The sequence below is a fragment of the Heterodontus francisci genome, chromosome 17 (assembly GCF_036365525.1).
Source record: "Heterodontus francisci isolate sHetFra1 chromosome 17, sHetFra1.hap1, whole genome shotgun sequence".
Lineage (NCBI taxonomy): Eukaryota > Metazoa > Chordata > Chondrichthyes > Heterodontiformes > Heterodontidae > Heterodontus > Heterodontus francisci.
In genome coordinates this window covers 36,430,559-36,448,093 of record NC_090387.1, presented here as the reverse complement: position 1 = coordinate 36,448,093, position 17,535 = coordinate 36,430,559, and the positions used below count along the sequence as shown (strand labels likewise).

The window sequence follows — 17,535 nt, the reverse complement described above, 5'->3', positions numbered from 1 at the left end:
AGACACCACAACCAGTGGAAATAGTTTCCCACAATCTACCCTACCTGCTGCCCTTAATATCTTGAAAACTTTGATCAAATCACCCCTTAACCTTCTAAATTCCAGGGAGTACAAACCTAGTTTGTGTAATCTCTCCACGTAATTTAACCCCTGAAGTCCAGTTATCATTCTGGTAATTCTGCACTGCACTCCCTCCAAGACCAGTATGTCCTTCCTAAGGTGTAGTGCCCAGAACTGCTCACAGTACTCCAGATGTGATCTAACCAGAGCTTTGTATAGCTGTAGCATAACTTCCACCCCCTTGTATACTTGTTCTCTAGATATAAAGGCCAGCATTCCATTAGCCTTTTTGATGATTTTCCACACCTGTTGATGACATTTTAATGATCTATATACCTGGACTCCCAAGTCTCTTTGGACCTCCATTGTTTCTGGCTCTTTACTACTTAGAAAGTACTCTGTTTTTGGGTCCGAAGTGGGTGACCTCACATTTGCCTCCACTGAAATCCATTTGCCACAGTTTTGTCCATTCAATTAATCTATCAATATAATTTCATAATTTTATCCTTCCATTTACAAGGTATACAATGACACCTCCCTATGTGCCATCAGCAAACTTGGATTTGTGGCTTTCAATCCCATCAAATACAGTGAGTAGTACGACCTGCCAGTTAAGACTACCTGTCCATAATCCTTACTCTGTGTCTCCTGCCGCTCAGCCAATTTCCAACCAGGTCAATAATTTGCCATCAATTTCAAGACCTTCAACTTTAGCTAACATTTTCTTATGAGGCACTTTATCGAATGCCTAATAAAAGTCCATATAAATAGCATCCATAGACATTCCCCTATCCTACTTACATTACATCTTCAAAAAATTCAATCAGATTCTTCAGGCATTATGTACCCTTATGTGTGCAGCTGATCGGCAACTGTACTGATAGTAATGTGAATAATGTCGCAACTTACCTCTGCAGCATGCTCTAGTTCTCTTTCCATATGAAAGAAGTTCATTCCTTTCTTGGTAAAAACTGAGGCAAAAAAAACTTATTTAGCACTTTTGCAGTCTGTGAACCATCAGTTGTCATGCCATCGCTGGTTTTTCTTTTTCTCTTAATATTAAAAAAAATTCTTCATTTCTCTTGCAATTTTACAGAGCAGTTGCATTCCAGCCCTAAATATAGTCTGTGCCATCCTTGAAGCATGACTCAGTCATTTGTGCTCATTTGTTCCAGCGTATTTCTGAAATCTGCTCGAACGTTTTCAGTTCCAATGTTATAATTTACCACAAATTTTAGGCATTTACAAGCTGTTTTCCATTGGTCCTTATCCCAAACAACAACTATTTTGGAGGAAGTTTTATTTTATTCATTCCTGGCTTTCTTTCTCAGCATAGTATTCCTAGTTGAAAACATCTTGCTAAATTATTCCTGCGCCATGCCAATAATGATCAGTGGTGCACTGTTTGTAATTCTTGATGAATAATCTGACTGCTTCTCCTCCTTCCCCTCCCCTGAGAAAAGCAATTAGTCACACAACATCTGTTATTTCCTTGAGTTTGTTTTATAATCTGTTAGCTACGTGGCCTTCAATCTATACATTTGATTCTATGCAGGAACAGATCATTCCATGTTGGCAGAAACTTTAGAAAATAACGGCAACAATCCACTTTTTATATGTCTAGTCATCTTCCCCTCTCCAGACTGTCCCCCCTCCACCTCCCACCGCATCTCTAGTAATTATGAACTAAGTTCACATTGATGTCAAATTGCTTTTAATCTACAATACTGTCTTTATGCTTTCTGAATTATAAGCATTAGGTGAAAGTTTGCAAAATTAAAGTCAAAAGAAATCTAGATCAATGGATATGCAGCAGAATAAAAAGTTTACTACTTTTTATAAAAGAAACACAACTTCCACTGGACTGTGGCCTGCTGGCTTCAATGTGGGGAAGCAAAAATAACAGTCCTTTACCCATTCCTCGGAGCTACGACTATTTGGAATTGATTTACATTTGGCCACCAGACACAGGGTGACAGCTGGCTGAATGGCTGTAGTGAATTATTTTGTGGGGTGAGAGGCAGGCGAGACCTTGGAAGAAGCCTCTTCAGAGACTGACTCCATGGGCTGGATTTTGACCCCGCGGCAGGGGTCCTGATGCTGGGCCAGAAAGATGGGGGAAACCCTGCCTCGACAAACTCAAATGATTTTAGTATCTCAAGAGATTTTTGTAAAGATCTATTCTAGTTAGCAAACAACCCAGCTATGAAAGAAGCACTTAGGACAAATTTACTGGAATGGAGACCCTTTTTAATGACTATTTTAGTATTGAGCAGTTGCAACAAAATTAGAAGCCCCGATGGAATTCAGTGGCAGTCAGGCAGTTAATTGCCTGCCGTCGGGCAGAGAACCTGCCTCCAAGATCTACCGGCCAATCAGAGGGCTGGCAGCTCTTCAGTCCCAGCAGTGCCATTGGAAGCGGTGGCCACTGCTGGGACTGCAACAGGCCCGGAACAGCCAGCAGGAAGGAGGCCCCAGAATCAAGGTGAGTTTGTGGGGCTTGGTGGTGCCAGTCAAGCAGGCCCCAAAGTGGGGTTGGTTGTGAGGATGGAGGTGGGGAGCTATTTAATCCATAATTATAATCACCATTCGAATAAGGTGCACTTCTGTAGACACACTGCTCAACATGGAACTGTGAAACCGATCTATTCGAATGGCCATACGTGAGAAATTCCATAGTCAATACGCAACATTCAAATTCTGAAACAAAAAATGTGTTCATTGAGAAAGCAATACCAGTAGTGGGAAATTGCAGATTTTCAATTTTGGAGAGCCAATGTTAACAGATAGCATGACTAGGTACAGAATCTAGCTTTCCAACCTCTGAAGCTCACTGCTATAAAAATGTTTCAGTTCTAAACCTCATAAAAGCACCTTAGGAGTATGCCTCTTTGTGCAAATCAGATGTCTCATGGTCTAGTGTTCATACGGAACTAGAGGAAATTTCATCTCTGATCTGGATTTGAAATCAGGTCTGAAAGCTCAGCAACTAACCCATTATGTCACCCAGTTTTAATATTTTAGATTTGCAGCATTGATTGCTTATTTTCATTTGTGTGAGCACCATATTGTGTCTTTTATGCAAATAAATCCATAATAAGTATTTTTGCTCTTAGGATTTCATTAATTCTTGCCTATGTTCAGGCATTTGAATTGCTGACACATTTTGTACAATATAGAAAGACAGGAAAACATTTAACACTTTGGGTTAAACTATAAACAGCTAGTTTGTATTGAGTATGACAAACTTCAAACAGTTTTTCAGCTTGTATGATTTGGAAGCATTTTAATGTAAATTCTTGTCAAATTTATGTTTCTGATAAGAGAAAATTGTTCAGCTGGTAATTAACGCAACCACACAGTTGTCTGGTTTGTGAGAACATAACATGATTACATTTTTAAAAATCTATATTTGAGTTCATTAAATGTCCTGTTCATCATCTCCTTGAATTAAATACAGATTAACCCTTATCTCTCTAGTCTGTACTTTATCTCCCTCAGGCGCCATGCTCCTGGGAGGCTGTTGGTATACCAAGTCGAAAATGATTGATTTCTGGCTGATACACATTCATTTCCAAGATTTTAACTTCTATCTACATATTTGTTGAGTTCCGGTAGTGTGCTTATCATCTTTTTACATAATGAGCAGCAGTATTTTTCAGTCCAGCGAGGAAGTAGCAGTTGCTCAATTAATACCTCATCAATTGGTTGATTAACAAAGGTACACAAATCGTTTAAAGTTTCATATTGTTTTAAAAATACGTTTCTAGTATAGGACTGATATTTGAAGAGAATGTTATCCCTTTTTGATCAAAAATAAATTTCAAGTTTAGCATTACATAAGATTCAAACATAACACATTTATCAAAGTGCTTCTGATACTAAGTTACAACAGGGACTACACTTTAAAAGAACTTCATTGGCTGTAAAGTGCTTTGGAGCATTCTAAGGTTGTGAAATGTGCTATATAAATGCAAGTTCTTTCATTCTCTTTTACACGCTCTAACCTGCTCTGATCCCACAGTGCCTGGTTGTACACTACTTGTCACACGATGTGTTAAAATATATGGGCTATAAAATTGCTGTTTTGGAAGATAATTGAATTTTTAACATGGTAACTGTTCAACAACTTTAGAAGTCAGATCGGGCCCTTCTGTTAACTGACACCCTATAGTCTATCTATTAGAGGTAGTTCTTCAATAGATTGTTATTCTGGCACGATTTTGGATCCAGTTACAGCTACAAGATTGCTTCAGCCACAGTTTAATTCTACAGTGTTAAAATATTCTTTCAAGCCATCTTTCCTGCTTGGTCTTCTGAGTTACTCTCAGTCATAACAGGTCAGGTTAATCTATACAAACCCTTATCAGCTACTTGAAAGTTTCCAAACTATCACTGCAAAATCATTGGGTCAAGGGCAAGAGTCAATAGGCCTATGTAGCCACAGGAAAAAAAATATGTGTTGCTTCGGAACAAAACAGGCTTTGATGCATCGGTCTGTTAGATTTTAAAATAACTTTGAAACATCTCACTTTTGAAAAGCTGTATTTTTAAGGTCATCAGTCTTCTAATAAACCAAATTAATAAAATGTATTTTCTTTTCACAAGTTAAACAGCTTAGTAAAACATGCCGCCTTCAAAAACCAAAAGGAAGGTTTGATTTATTAAAGCAGCTTGTTAAATGCTTCATGTTGTAATCCTCACTAAATTAAAGGGCAGGTGTAGTGTTGCAATGAAAGTGTTCCCTTTTTTTTTATTCCCCAAATTATTTTAATACTATTTTTATCAGAAGAAAATGAGGGGAGGAAAATGTGTGGTTGAATTCTGTTTGCAGTTGAGTATTACTCAACATATTTTTAGCATTCTGATTGTAAATATAGCAATTGCTTCAAACCAACCATGGCCAAACTGGAATTTTGAGGACTTTCTCAAACTTTGTTGTTGCACATTTTGATATTCTTTAAACTTTACATTAAAAATCTTGTGTTTAAATGTGTTACCTGTTTTCTATTTCTTCACCTACACAAATAATATTTTATGGATTTTTTTGCCCTACATGCCTAGAGAATTTGCAATTCCATAAACTGGAATCAAGTACAAACAATGGCACTGTGGACCTATTTTTTAAAAATGTTGTTGTGTGAGATTTTGACCAACGTTGAAATGTGGGATTACATTTAGTAGACGCTGGCTGCACAAAGGTTTAGCTTTTTCTCAAATAATCCTTTTTTAAAATTTGATTACTATCACTGTAAGTTACATAAATAGTGTGTTTTAAATTTGAGAATGAATGTTATTAAGTTCACTTCTATTTAGGTGGATTACCAGACGGTGTTCACTTCATCGGTAGTGATTTAAGCAGCCAAAAAAGTCTTTTGTACAAAAGGAAGCAGTTGGTCTGGGAACTATTGGTCTGTGTGTTTCCCTGTCATTTTTGCCCTTCCCCATTTCTCTTGAAGATATTGATTTCTTGCTGGTGTGAAGTTATGCAGGTGCTGGGCATCTTCTGCTGAAGTGGCCAATATCAGCATGTACTGTCACAGTGAAGTCAGCAGACAATTCAATGGTAGGAGGCAGTCATGTTTGCGTCTGTTCTGATTTGCCCTTATTCCAGATACTTTTTTTCTCTCTTCCAATGCAAAAGATCATTTCCATAGGCAAGGCATAAATTCCTATGAACTGAACAAGGTAATCTAGAATGGCAGGCTCCAGGGCGAGCAGTAAACCTTGTTACTGATGCACTGGAAATAGTTCAGAGACTATCATGCACTCCTGTTCTCTCCAAAACTGGTAGAAAATAAAACAAAGGCACAAAATAGGTAATTTTTTTAAAAAAGAGACGAATAACAAAAATCAACTGAAAGAGTATCGAACAGAATACTTGGCAGGTGGGCGGGGGTATTTTCCCAGCACCTTGGAGGAGGGTTTGCAGGTGGGGGGTCTGAGAAAATGGCAAATAGATGCTTCAGGCTGGCTCCCCAGTGTGGCCCCGCCTCCTTGCACTTTTACCAGAGGCTAGGAATCCTGCAGCGAGTAACTCACCACCTGACTCCCCAAAGCCTGTCCACCATCTACAAGGCACAAGTCAGGAGTGTGATGGAATACTCTCCACTTGCCTGGATGGGTGCAGCTCCAACAACACTCAAGAAACTCAACACCATCCAGGACAAAGCAGCCCGCTTGATTGGCACCCCATCCACAAACATTCACTCCCTCCGCCACTGATGTACAGTGGCAGCAGTATGTACCACCTACAAGATGCACTACAGCAACACACCAAGGCTCCTTAGACAGCACCTTCCAAACCCACCTCTACCACCTAGAAGGACAAGGGCAGTAAATGCATGGGAACACCACACCTGCAAGTTCCCCTCTAAGCCACACACCATCCTGACTTGGAACTATATCGCCGTTCCTTCACTGTCGCTGGGTCAAAATCCTGGAACTCTCTTCTTAACGGCACTGTAGGTGTACCTACCCCACATGGACTGCAGCGATTCAGGAAGGCAGCTCACCACCACCTTCTCGAGGGCAATTGGGAATGGGCAATAAATGCTGGTCTAGCCAGCAATACCACATTCCATGAACCAATAAAAAAAACAGAGGTGGCTTCAGAAAGGTGATGGCAACCCACGCATCAGTGTCGAGAAGCCAATTAAGGGAATTATGGAGGCAATTAGGGGGCATTTTTGAAGGCTGTGGAATTTTGCTGGCTGTGTACAGAACCCACGCTCTATCTGCAGCTGATCTACTGACAAAGTGCGAGCGGAGCGGATGGTTGGAGTGCCATGAGATTCATATGCAGTGGTCACTTTAAAGGACAAAATTGGCAATCCTCAGAAAATCCACTGGCAAATGCTTGCAATTGTTTACTTGTCATCTGCTGACGGATCCACCGGATAGTTCTAGGTGTGAGGAATTGGCTGCTGATCCTGTCAGTAGTATGGCACCTCTATCTTGTGCCGTCCTCTCCTCCATTCACCCCAGCAGCGCAAAGCATTCACAGTGGGTCTGCTGGCTGTCCTTCACCTCAGGCACTCTGGCCCTCGCACAGCCTCAGGTCGCAGGTGTCACTAATTGGACGGTACTCCTGAAGACAACTTATTAACTGGCCTTCTCCAAGAAGATTGTGCCCGATGTCCTGCCGCTCTCATGTCTGGGCTGACATCTCAGAAATGAGCCCAATGCTGGGCTCAGGACTTGAATGGGAAAATTGGAACACCAGTCAATGAAGACAAGATTTTGAAAGGATAAAACTAACCTAGCCAATTAGTAGCTTATCAGCCCCCTTCCAATTATCAGTAAAATGATGGAAGGAATTGCAACAGTGTAATCAAGTGACAACTGCTCAACAATTATCTGCTCACTAATGCTCAGTTTGAATTGCACTAAAATCACTGGATTTGTAGCAGAGTTGATCCAGAAATGGACTGAAGAATTGAATGCCAATGGAAAGGCGTGAGTTGCTGCCTTTAACCTCAAGGTAACAGTTGGCTGAGTATGGTACCAAAGCCCAAGCAAAAATGAAGTCTCGGGGGGTCAGAGAGAAAACCATGTCATTGATGAAGTTTTATCTGAGACAAATCAAGATGGTTGTGGTTGTTAGAGGCAAGACACTACAGCTCCAAGACATCAGTGCAGGAGTTTTTCAGAGAAGCGTTGTTAGCACAACTATCATTAGCTGCTTCATCAACTATTTCCCTCTGTCTTACGGTCAGGAATGGGGCTGTTCTCTGACTATTCCAGTGTTCAGTTCTGATCCCAACTCCTCTGATAATGAAGTAGCCTACAGCTGAACCTGGAAAACATTCAATCTTGGGCTGACAAGTGACAATTTTGCTTGGTGGTAATCTCGAAAAAAAGAGAGCCCAATCATCTCCCCTTGATGTTCAAAGGCATCCACCATCACCCAGTCTCCCATTCAACCTCTTAAGAGGCAGCATTGAATTGACCAGAAGCTGAATTGAATCAGCTATATTGACACCGTGGCGACAAAAGCAGCCTAAAGACTGACAAATCTACAATGAATGGCTCACCTGACTCCTCAAAACTTCTCCACGTCTACGACACTCAGGTCAGGGGTGTGCTGGAATGCTCACTTGGTTGGGTGCAGCCATAACCACAGTCGAGAAGCTTGCCATTATCCAAGGCGCAGCAGTTCACTTGGAACAGTGCTGCTGCCACAGGACTTGGTATCCATCCCTCTTTCACTGGTGCACTGTAATACATCATGTAGAGGATATACTGCAGCATCCCACCATAGTTATTTCAACAGCAGCTCCCTCTCCATGTCGTCGATCATCAAGAAGGACAAAAGCAGCAATATTGTGGGAACACAATCAGCTCCAATCCTAATTTGGATGGATGTTGCTGTTCCTTCAGTGTCACTGGGCCAATATTCAGGAATTTGCTATCGGGCACCCTTAACACAAGGACAGGAATCATTCAAGGAGAAGTCCCACTACCTTCTCGAGGCGACTTGACATGGGCAGTAACCGCAGCTTTTCCTGTGTCACCCACATCCTGACAAATAAGTAAAAAGCACAGCACTAAGTCTACCACTTGTCTCTGGCCAGTATAGCAGTACAGTGAGATGGAAACCAATAATGTGGGGCACAATGCAAGTTTTTAAGCCTCCCTTTCCTTTTGTTATTGAGTCAATACAAAAGGAAAATAAAAAGCTACCTCCACAATTAATCACAAATATCAACCAAAGACAGAATACAAAAGGCACTATGTGGGCTATTCAAAGTCCTGATAAACAATTTGTTACTTCACAAAGCCAAACTGCAAGAATCATCTTCCTGATAAGACAATTACAAAGTTTATAGGCGATAAATATAGGTCCATGACACCCTGGTGATCGATGTTAATTATTTCTATTACCTGAACAGACACATTATCCACTGCCTTTATTATATGATGCAACTTGATTTGTCCTAAATTATCATTTTTCAAAACAGTCAAGTTGTTTTGTCTTGATGGTTGGGGATGGAGGGAGTCGTACGGGCTGCAGCCTACAAGCAATTGACATAACAGGAACGAATCATTTCCTTTTCAAATTGCAGACAACATTACCCTCTCTCCTACTGCCTTCCCAGAAACCGGACCAAATTAGAATTGTCACAATATTGACAAGCTATAAATTTCTAATAAAGGGAATAATATATAATGACCTGAAATGGGACTGATGGGTTGTCACAGATGTCCCCACCTGACATCAACATCTGTGCACTTCCATCACGATGGCTCGATGATCAGAAATGGGAATTCTGGCCAGTTTTCCTTCTTTATCCTGGAGCACAAATATCTGTAGCACCACACCTCTCTGGCTGGTATCAGTCAGCAGTGTGTAGAATTAGAATTGAATGTTGGAACTTCCAGGTCTGCAGAGCTCTGTTACACATTGGATAACCTAACTGGAGCTTTCACCTTAATCTTAAGCCTGCTTCTCTGCTTATGTGAGTGAGCTAACAAGGAAATACAAGCAGAAACAGGAAGCTATGGAAATAACTTGGAAAGACCCAATTAGGAATCAAGTACTTAAGTATTACACAAATGATATTTTTCTGGCTGTGTTTGCTGGCAATGCAATCACTAGGTGGTGCAGTACTTGCACATGCACAAATGCAGCCTCATGCATTGAAATGTCACTGTCTGCGACATTTTTGGCAGCTGTCAGTAGTAAGATGGCGTTGCTCAATGGCTGCAATTGCCGCCTCCAGCCCACCCCAACAGTACCCTGCTCCCACACTTCTCTTTACCGCTGCCTCCTCCACCCGTCTGTTTGCCGCTCATTCCCCTCCTCACCACTTCTACCCTCCTCCCCTGACCTCGGCCACTCGCCTCATTTCCCCCACTCGTCTCCCCGCTCCCTCCCGCTTCTGCTCCCCACTCCTGCCTATCTTGTCACTCTCTTTTCCCCCCCCCCACCCACCCCCCCACCAGCTTCCTCCATGCGGGGCAGAGTGACGGTGATTGCAGAAGGGAGTAGGGAGCAGAGGCAGACAGAAAAGTGAGAAGTAGGGAGGCGGGGAGCAAGTGGCCCACAGTTCGGCAGTGGAGGTGAAGTGGGAAGCGAGCGGCCGAGGGGGGAGAAGTGGCGAGGCGGGGATCGAGTGGCCCACAGGTCGGGGGGAGAAGTGGCGAGGCGGGAGTGAGTGACAAGCAAACGTTGCAGAATAGGATGACGTTTTCATGCATGCGCAGATTAGTCCAGGCAAGTCCGATGCTGACATAGGCTGCGCATGCGCAGCACCATACTGCCAGCAAGGGTCTGTTCTGCGCATGTGCAAAGTTGGGCGCGCTCTGATGATGTCAGCGCGGTGCTGCGTTGTCAGGAGTAACTTTATATTTTTCCTCCCTTTTGCTGATCATTTGGTTGAGCATTGTGGGAAAAGATAATTGGTTCCATATTGAGATCAGTTTGTAGTGGTGCAAGTATGAAAGAAAGAAATGCCTTGCCCTCGCAAGGTTTATTATCTGAATATTTGAAACACAACTGACCCTCCCCAAGCCAGGTTGTGGTCTGATTTATAGTTTAATGAAGTCAGTTCTTTCTAGGTGATTTGCTTTGGAACTTGATATGATTTTGTTAGTATGCAATTGAAATCTGAATTTTTAATACGATATGAATGTAAATTTTTAATCAGGTAGTTTTGTGTAGTGGTACTGATCCAAATTACACCATTTTTCTTTTGGTACAAGACCATCGCCAGTTCCCAATGGGTTAATGTAAGTAATACACTACCTGCTGCTCAAAACAAGAAAATACCTTATGTTAATTTGGTAGCTCTGACTTACTAAGGTCAAAAGTTCTGATTATGCAACAGAATAATTAATGGAAATTTCGTAATATTTTCGCCATGTACATTTCATTTTCAAATCTCAAATTTGTTACTTTGCTGAACTGTTTTAAAGGTAAAGTTTTTTTCAAGTTCAGTTGTTAAAATTCGTTGATCAATACATTATACTTTTGGGAACCTGTTTTCCTGTTTGCATGGCTTGATTGCACAAGTCAGGCTTGTTGCTTTGCATCACAACTTTTTGATATTACATTGTAGTTAAATGTTATGTTCATGTTATCTGTGAAGTTTCCTAAAAACTCTTTTTTAAAAAAAAAAATGTCTTTTCCTTCCAAAGAAACTCAACTGTTTGATGGATGCTTTCCAGAACTACAAAGTGTGATAAATTAAACAGCTCAGCAAGTCTTAAGTATCTGAACCTGTAGTGCATCGGGAGAAGCCTGATAAATTAGTGATAAGCAGATGATAAAGATGTGGTATGGAACATGTTTGTGTATGATATGTATTTGAGACGGTCTGGTTAATATTACCAGCACTGTGCTCTTGTCATAGTTTTCCTTCAACTCTTTAAAAATATGGAGTCCTTTGTAAGCCAGGATACCAGAGCCGTGTTTTGAGCCTTGGGAATTATTTGACTGAAGAGCTAATGGTGTTACATGTACTAGAAGTTCCAAATTTCATGTGAAAAAATTAAAAGATGCACTTAAAATAGGCATGCATGTACAGACAATTTTTCAAACTGTAGTTTCTTCAGTACTCAGATGAGCACATTTTTTTGTTTGTTGATGTAAATTTTTGTAACTTTCCAAGTTGTGATTGTATATTTTTGAATTTGGTGTTTTAAATACTTTGTAATAAGCTATTTTCAGCAATTGTTGGTAACCTGCACTATTTCATCAATCAACAAGGTTTGCTCAACGCACTATGCTATGACCAGTATACTAGGTTATCGTACAATCTCATTAAAAATGTAAACTTAGGTTTTTAATGAATATGTTACTCTTTATGATTAACTCAGTTTTAATTCGTCTGCAGCTATATGCTGTAATTTTTTTTAACTGGATTCTGAAGAATAATTTACAATCCTAGTTAAAGATGGCTTTGAACAAGAGTTCTAGGATTCACTATATTCCATAAAACAGCTGGCAGATTTAAAAGACCATTAACGTGCTAATTGAATAACATCCGATCAGCATGTAATGAGGGACGTTTCCACTCTTGTCTTGCACAACAAAGTTAATTTGTATCTGCGTATTGACATGAAATTGATATCACAGTGCCACTAATAAGATGCACTCCCTGCTCTTATATTCCACCTCTAACCATGTGTTTGTGTGATAGATGCTGCCATTGCATAAAACAATCCCTTAAGCTTAATTGGATAAACTTTTTGTGGGAAGCATTTTCATTTCGCATTACTCCTCTTAACCTTTTCTTCCCCCACTCCAAGTATATTTCCCCCTCTAAAAAGGGGTCTTCAAACTGAACCCTGGGGTGGAATTTTCCCAGGCCCGGGGAGGCAGCTTCAGTGGGAAAGGGTGCTGGGAAAATTGCAGAAAATGTCATCGGGCCGGTGTCCTTATGTGTTCCTGCCTCCTTCCATCTTTCCCAGGGGCGGGTTGGTAGTGAAGTCACAAACCCCCACGGCTGAGGCAGGAAGCCAATTGAAGTACCTAAGAAGGTAATTGGGAGCAATTTTACACATGAATTCCCTCTTTTCCAAAAGTGGATCAGCCCCACACTGTGTCTGCAACTCGGCAGGTTAGAGAAGGCGAGTGCATACCGGGAAGAAATTTCTCAGTGAAATTGACAAGCTGGGAAGGCTTTGATCAGTTACACTGAAGAGCTCCAGCCATGGCCTGGTGAGAGGCTACTGTTCTAAACACTCTTTCTCTTAGACAGTGCTATCACTGCTTGACAGGTGATTGCCATCTGCTTGGAAGACACTTCGCTTGTCAAGCACTTCACCCACCTTCAGATGCCCTTCCCTTATGCCAGCCTTCAGAGTAGCATGAAAGCAGCTTATGCAGCTTCATGGTCCACCTCTGTTGAGGGTCAAGGACAGGGGGCTCACTGCCACCATCTGCTCGAGCAACAGCAGCAGCTGCCTTCTCAGCCACATGCCCCACACAGGGCAAAGGAGATAGCCACCAAGATCCAGCTGCAAGGAGGTAAGACCCCCAACACAGGGTGTACAGGCAAAGGATCAGCTTTCTCAACATGTCGGAGTACTTTGCCTCAGGAAGCTCAGGCTGTCATGGCAGGTCACTGCTGACACTTGCATCTTTATGGAACAAGACCTCCTTTCCAGTGGCCTAGGTGGGCATACATTGCCAGTAGCTGACAAGGTGACTACCACCCCTGACCCTGCATCACTGCCTCTCATCAAGTTGTGTGCTCTTATCTGCAAGGAGAGAGAGCAGGGAGGTGTGAGTGCTGGTAATGGCTTGTATGTAGAGGAGGGAAGGACACCATTTGTGGAGGGTGTCTGTGAGGCATGGGTGTGAGAGGGCTGAGGGCAAGTCTGTGTATTGACTGCTCAGATGAGGATGTGAGGTGTCTGCAGAGAGAGGATTGAATGGAGCTACAAGGCATGTTGACCTGAGGCGTGCTGTGCATGAGAATGCTGCTGGACAAGTCAGAGTGTGGGGATTGGCACCTGAAAGTGTTATGCCCCTCACCTGTCATGCCCTCCTAAGATCCTGGATCCTCTTATTACACAGTCTCCAGGTTGGAGGGAATGCACTCATGTTGATCACTTCCATCCAAGCCTGCTTCGATGGAGAGGCTATTCTCCTCCTCCTGTGCTTAGGAGAACTCGCCTCGCTTCAGCCCCTCAGCTGGACTTCCGGGTAAGAGTGAGACACCTGGGGTGCCCAGCGGGGTGGGGGGAATCTTCCCAGGTCTCTGCTGTATTCTTGTGGGTTGCTGCAGCCTGAAAAATCCAAGAGCTGGTGAGCTTTTCTGAAACATGCCATGTTCCCTTGAAACAGAAATTCTTCCTCTGACAAAATGGCCACGCCTTCCCACCCACCCTCCATAATTGGTTGGAGAGCGCAGTTTGCTTTGGCAGAGAGCAACCAGAAGGCCCTCTAATCCAAAGGTTGGATTCGGGACTCAAAAATGGTCCCGGTGTTTCACCAGAGACTAAAGCGGTAAGATTCCGCCCATTAACTCTGTGTGTGTCTCTCTCTCTCTCTCTCTCCACAGATGCTACCTGCTGAGTATTTCCAGCATTTCCTGCTTTTATTTCATATTTCCCCACCCCACAACTGCCCAAGCCTTCAGGTGTACTCATTTAAGAAAATGTAATAATGTATCTCCTAGCTGGTGAGTGGTATTTTTAACTCAGTGGTTCATTTCACCTTCCATAAATGCCTCTTATTTGGGGATGCCTTGTCCATTGCTGCTTGCACCATGGAATAAGCCAGATTAGAACACAATTGAAGATAAGTTGGTGGGAGCATTGGACGTGGAAATTAAACTGCAATCAAAAATTGGGAAAGCCCATATCTATGGTGAACAAATAATATATTATCAAGTTATTTTGTTGTTTAATGATGAACTAATGTTTGGTAGCTAATGTAAATGACCAGGAAATTCATTAGGATAAATATGTAGATCATGTAACTAGTTTTGGATCATCTAAACTGTGGATTCTTTTAGTTAGAAACTTGCTGCAGCAGCATTTGGAAATTCAGCAGGCAGGGGGGTTTTTAAAATGTAAGAAGTTAGGTGCATAACTCTATATAGTTGGATTTATATCACATCTTCCAAAACACTCAGGCTACCAATAGGTCCTAGAGCATACCAGTGACTGCAACAGCAGTGTATCTGGTTTCATAAGTCCTTGGTTAGGCTGTTCAGTTTCTTATGAAAAGTAACAGTCTAACTTTACAAAGAAAGTCTTTGTCCAACTTGAATTTCTTTCTCCCCATCCTAACCACCTCCAAAGAGGTGAACAATTAAGAATGGGGGAAAAGGTGGTTGCCAGCCAATTGCTAACTTTCCTGTTGAAGGTTTGGTTTTTAAAAATGATGAAAGGTTCTCTTGGGAATCTATTTGCTTCTTGAAATATAATTATATTTAGTTGGCTGGACCAAACCAAAACTAAATCATGCCTTCTGCTATGCATAAGAAAACTATGTTCTTTATTTTTGGTAAAAGTTTTGCAGTGAATGTTGGATATTGCAACTGGCTTTGAATTCTGGCTACTGCACTGATGAGTTCTCAATGATGACTGGAGCTCTTGGTTTGAGGCTGAATAATTAGATTTCATATCATCAGCTCAGCAACAGCTCGGGGATCATCCCAGATTAAAATTTTCACCATCATTAACATTCATAGGAAAAGGATGTGAGAGATTTCAGGATTGCGGATGTCAGCATCATTGTCAAGCACTGAGTAATTTCAGAAGCAGATGGAAGAGCAAGACTAGAGATGAGAAAATAACTTATTTTGCAAAGTACAGAGACATATTCATTTAAATGCATTTTGGGTGGAGGGAACTTTTATTAATTACTATGTATTTCACAGCTAATTAGATTCTGCTTATGTGCACTGCTCAGTATACCAAGCAATTAGAATCATAAGAATTTTTTTGTTTTTTTTAGTTTGTTCATGGGATGTGGGTAGTGCTGGCAAGGTCAGCATTTATTGGTCATCTCTAATTGCCCTTGCGAAGGTATTGGTGAACTGCTGCAGTTAGTTGGTGTAGGCACTCCCACAGTGATGTTAGTGTTCCAGGATTTTGACCAGTGACAATAAAGGAACAGTGATATATTTCAAAGTCAGATGGTGTGTGACTTGGAGGGGAGGCGAGTCACTCGCCACAAAATACCCAGCCTCTGACATGCTTTTATAGCTACAGTAATTTTGTGGCTGGTCCAATTAAGTTTCTGGTTCATGGTGATCCCCAGGATGTTGACAGTGGGGGATTCAGTAATGGTAATGCCGATGAATGTCAAGGGGAGGTGGTTAGATTCTTGATAGCACAGGAGAATATCCAGCCCATTGTGCCTATGCTGACTTTCCCAGCAAACTATGCACCTGGTCCATCTGCCCTGCACTTTTCTTGTACCCTTTTATCAAATCAAAACTTGGGTCGAACAGATGATTTACATTAATATGTTTTTTATATAAACTGTGTGGTTTAATGGAAGGTCTAGTTATCTTTTTTTAAATGTTTAACTTCTGTACGCAGTAACATAACAAATAGTGTTGGGGCTTGTCTTTCTACTGGTGTAATCAATACCTAGGGCTGCATTTCCTTTTATAACTATTGTGATACTATCAAACCAACAAACCTTTTTCTCTTTCGTGACTTCCTGCTTTGCCTGGGATAAGATATGAATTGAAATAGTAGAGACATATTGATCTATTTTGCCATTAAAATGCAATGACAGCTTGTAAGCATCAATCTCTCTGTTTTCTCTGGTGTGCTGCCAGTCCCAACATAGGCTCATTGTGGTCCAGTAGGTAAGATCCCATGTTTGGCAATGCCTTTGATGGCAGCTGTTGAGATACATGAGAATTTGGATCCAGGATGCCATCAGGTATGGGCTTACATACAGCATTTACACTGAGTGCTGTTGGCAGGAATACTTTGAGGTGCTGCCATTGTAAAACTTTAGTGTAATAGCCTTTATCATTGCTGCAACTGTTTTTATAAATTGTATCATTCATATCCATCTTGTGGTACTTTTTTTTTTACTTATGCAATAATTTACCAAAAAACCCACTTCAGTATAAGTAAGCCGGTTCTTGTATAGAAATTCTTGTTCATTCTAGCCTGATGACCTAAACTTAAAAAGCCTTCACCATTTTTATTTTGCTTTGAAATCCAGATTTATTTATTCTTTTTAATCTGGCTGAAAACTGTAATTCTGAGTTATGAAATTTTGTAACCGTTGTCTGGAGAAAAAAACTAAATTAAAAAATCTAAGGATAAATCTATCATTGGTGCCATCTTGTGGCTGAGAACTTTATTCTACACTGGGAAGGGTTTGTATTTTGTTATACTACAAATGACTTCTATCAAAGATGGAGTATCTCTCAAACTCTGTTGTGTGCTCCTTTTTCAAATGTGGGGCTTTTTACCTAAAAAACAAACAATTTTTATTAATCATGCATCAGCATGAAGATGCAGGTGTTCATATTGGGACCATTTTTGTAATAATGACTGATAAACCAGATTTTTAAGATCTCGAAAGCACTATGAAAAGAATTATGAACATCATGATTCAATAGCAGCATATCCTTATATATTGTCAGGGATTCTTGGAATCCTTACTTTCTGGCCAAATTCGCTAGATATTGAAAAATGGCGATCGTCACTTGTTCATGAGTAGGATAAAGCAATAGAATGTGCGAGTTATTCAGATTTTTAATGCAATATTTTTTCAAATGTTTGCCACTAAGAGGTGACAAATACTTTGCCTATTTTAAAATTGTCTGCGCATTTCAAAAAGAAAATGTACAGCTAGGATGCCCCTATCATGACTGAAAGCATTGACTCAAGTCACAATATCTATCAGAAATGTTATAAGATGGTGAAATTGAGTTTCTATTGATGGTTTTACTTTTGCTATTAGAAATTATACTATTTAGCTGACTTTACTTATATTTTAAGGTGCATTTATCCTACAAGTTTGACAATACTGCAATGGGA

At 41.1% G+C, this 17,535-nt stretch overlaps 1 protein-coding gene across 10 annotated transcripts in view; it reads left to right on the top strand.

The window, feature by feature from the left end:
- Nucleotides 1-17,535, top strand: part of zfpm1 (zinc finger protein, FOG family member 1) — a 264,761-nt gene that overhangs the window by 210,255 nt on the left and 36,971 nt on the right. The window contains exon 1 of one of the 10 annotated variants that reach the window (XM_068049286.1): nucleotides 2,492-2,545. The exons of the other annotated variants lie outside the window; for them this stretch is intronic. The gene's annotated coding sequence lies outside the window, so the exon portion shown is untranslated. Of the gene's footprint in view, nucleotides 1-2,491; nucleotides 2,546-17,535 lie in introns of those variants that run through there. 10 annotated transcript variants of the gene reach the window in all.